The sequence below is a fragment of the Cucumis melo genome, unplaced genomic scaffold (genome assembly GCF_025177605.1).
Source record: "Cucumis melo cultivar AY unplaced genomic scaffold, USDA_Cmelo_AY_1.0 utg001590l, whole genome shotgun sequence".
Classification (NCBI taxonomy): domain Eukaryota; kingdom Viridiplantae; phylum Streptophyta; class Magnoliopsida; order Cucurbitales; family Cucurbitaceae; genus Cucumis; species Cucumis melo.
The window spans coordinates 25,001-28,790 of NW_026124668.1; positions in this window are offsets into that span (position 1 = coordinate 25,001).

Below are 3,790 nucleotides of genomic sequence, written 5' to 3' on the forward strand. Positions count from 1 at the left end.
GTCGTTTCAGATCCGGGATCGAGCCAAGTATCACAACTTCTTCTACCCCATCCTGTATATTGTCCTTTTTGTTCTGTCTTGGAATACAAATTTTTTAGTAGACGAGATTTTACGAAAAAAGTTCTTCATATTCATAGGGATAACAACGATTTTTTTTATGTGAATTTGACAATTTGACATAACCGGTGAGAAACCACTATTTATAAATTAATAATTGAATTGATTTAATTGAAAAAAAAAATAATTCTCTTTTGAGAGAACGCTAAGTATCACTTCACTATATATAACGGAACCTTTTTTTTTTAAGACCGACTCGTTAATACTTAATAATCCTAGTGATTGGATTTAGATCCTATTCTGATAGGAAATGAGATATTTAAATGATTTCTTTTTTATCGAATGACTATTCAGCTATTGTATTTTCATGTAAATAGGGGCAAGAAAGCTCTATGGAAAAAAGATGGTTAAATTCGATGTTGTCTAAAGGGAAGTTAGAATACAGGTGTAGGCTAAATAAATCAATCAATAGTCTTGGTCCTATTGAAAGTGAAGGATCAATTATAAATAATATGAATAAAAACATTCCTAGTCATAGTGATAGTTACAATTCTAGTTACAGTACTGTTGATGATTTAGTCGGCATTCGGAATTTCATATCTGATGACACTTTTTTAGTTAGGGATAGTAATAGCTGCAGTTATTCCATCTATTTGGATATTGAAAATCAAATTTTTGAGATTGACAATGATCCTTCTTTTGTAAGTGAACTAGAAAGTTCTTTTTATAGTTTTCGGAACTCTACTTATCAAAATAATGTATCTAAGAGTGATGATTCCCACTATGATCAGTACATGTATGATACTAAATATAGTTGGAATAATCACATTAATAGTTGCATTGACAGTTATCTTTGGACTCAAATCTGTATTGATAGTTACATTTTAAGTGGTAGTCACAATTACAGTGACAGTTACATTTATAGTTCTATTTGTGCTGAAGGTGGAAATAGTAGTCAAAGTGAGAGTTTCAGTATAAGAACTAGCACGCATAGAAAAAATTTAACTACAACAGAACGTTCTAATGATCTAGATCTAACTAAAAAATACAGGCATTTGTGGGTTCAATGCGAAAATTGTTATGGATTAAATTATAAGAAAATTTTTAAATCAAAAATGAATATTTGTCAACAATGTGGATACCATTTGAAAATGAGTAGTTCAGATAGAATCGAACTTTTGATTGATCCAGGTACTTGGGACCCTATGGATGAAGACATGGTCTCTTTGGATCCCATTCAATTTGATTCGGAGAATCAACTTTATACTTATAAAGATCGTCTTTCTTCTTATCAAAGAAAGACAGGATTAACTGAGGCTATTCAAACAGGCACAGGTAAATTAAATGATATTCCAGTAGCAATTGGGGTTATGGATTTTCAGTTTATAGGGGGTAGTATGGGATCCGTAGTAGGAGAGAAAATCACCCGTTTGATCGAGTATGCTACCAATCAATTTTTACCTCTTATTTTAGTGTGTGCTTCGGGAGGAGCACGCATGCAAGAAGGAAGTTTGAGCTTGATGCAAATGGCAAAAATATCTTCCGCTTTATATGATTATCAATCAAATAAAAAATTATTCTATGTAGCAATCCTTACATCTCCTACTACTGGTGGGGTGACAGCTAGTTTTGGTATGTTGGGGGATATCATTATTGCCGAACCGAATGCCCTACATCGCATTTGCGGGTAAAAGAGTAATTGAACAAACATTGAATAAGGCAGTCCCTGAGGGTTCACAGGAGGCTGAATCTTTATTCGATAAGGGCTTATTCGATCTAATCGTACCACGTAATCCTTTAAAAGGTGTTGTGAGTGAGTTATTTCAGCTCCACGCTTTCGTTCCCTCGAATCAAAATTCAATCAAGTAAAGCCTTACTTAACTTAAAAAATGAATTCTTTTTTTTTTTATTTCTTCCGCAAAATTTGGCACGGGGAAGAAAATGAATTTCATGCTCCCTTCTTAACATTACATGTGTATATATACTTCAACTATAGCAAATAGCGGCATAGAGTCTTGCATCTTTCTACATCTCTAGCGGATCTCTAGTTTTACTAAGAATCCTTGTTGTTGGATCGGATTATAACTACCTTTTTGGGAATTTGTACGAAAATCTTTATGAAATTTTATTAAAAAAAAATGCTAAGACAAGATAATAACTAAAATAATGCAAACGTCTATTATGATACATATATCTCATGTCGAAAGATGAGTAAGTCCATTTATTTAATTCGACATTCCTCATTCCTTTTCTATATATACTCACGTAGATATTACTTAGTATAATTATATATTGAATTAGTATAATTATAAGATACCTTTTATAACAATCAATAAATAACAGGTAAAACTATTAATATAACAATGAAAATATTAAGTCGAGGTATCCATTCTATGACAACTCTCACCACCTTACCCTCTATTTTTGTGCCTTTAGTGGGCCTAGTATTTCCGGCAATTGCAATGGCTTCTTTATTTCTTCATGTTCAAAAAAACAAGATTTTTTAAATATGCTGTCTATTTTTTTTTTTCAAAACTTAGACTTTGACGATAACACAGCTATCTATTTAGTAGACTAGAATCTAACATGTGGCTTACTCCAAACATAAGCGATTATACATACGTAAACATGATATCTGAGGAAATCAATTAGAAGTATTTCAAAATAGAAAATAGATAAGTTTCAAAATAGAAAATAGATAAGAGATCGGGCGACAAATGTTTGAGATATAAAATCAATATACCTATATGGATGTAGGTATCTATAGGGAATCATATAAAGGTGATGTTATTATTTTAGATCTAAGTAATTCGATGAATTACTTAGATCTAAAGTAAAGGTTCACATCAAAATAGTGCTAGTTGATTAGAGTTACTTCGGAAACAAAAAAAGTAAAATAGATTTTTTTTGATTCTCTTAATTCCAATAAAATGCAACGAGATCTAGTATGAATTGGCGATCAGAACGTATATGGATAGAATTTATAAGAGGATCTCGAAAAATCAGCAATTTCTGCTGGGCCTTTATCCTTTTTTTAGGTTCATTAGGGTTTTTATTGGTTGGAACTTCCAGTTATCTTGGTAGGGATTTGATAGCTTTATTTCCGTCTCAGCAAATAATTTTTTTTCCACAGGGGATCGTAATGTCTTTCTATGGGATTGCCGGTCTCTTTATTAGCTCCTATTTGTGGTGCACAATTTTGTGGAATGTAGGTAGCGGTTATGATCGATTCGATAGAAAAGAAGAAATAGTGTCTATTTTTCGTTGGGGGGTTTCCTGGAAAAAATCGTCGAATCTTCCTACGATTCCTTATGAAAGACATTCAGTCCATCAGAATAGAAGTTAAAGAGGGTATTTATGCACGTCGTGTCCTTTATATGGAAATAAGAGGCCAAGGGGCCATTCCCTTGACGCGTACCGATCAGAATCTGACCCCACGAGAAATTGAGCAAAAGGCTGCCGAATTGGCCTATTTCTTGCGTGTACCAATTGAAGTTTTTTGAAAAATGAAGTTCAGAATGAATTTTGTTCGTAGCAAGAGGGATAAAACTGAAATGAAAGAATAGTCTTTTTTATAGACCATAGTAATAGTATAATAACTTAACTGGAATTTCTTCAGAATGCTCATTTGACCCAAAGCAGACGTATACGGAACAGCCAGAAAACTTTCTTTGTCCGAAATTTTGATCCGTATGTAAATCAACTGCACAGTAACAAAAAAAAGTGGATTCTT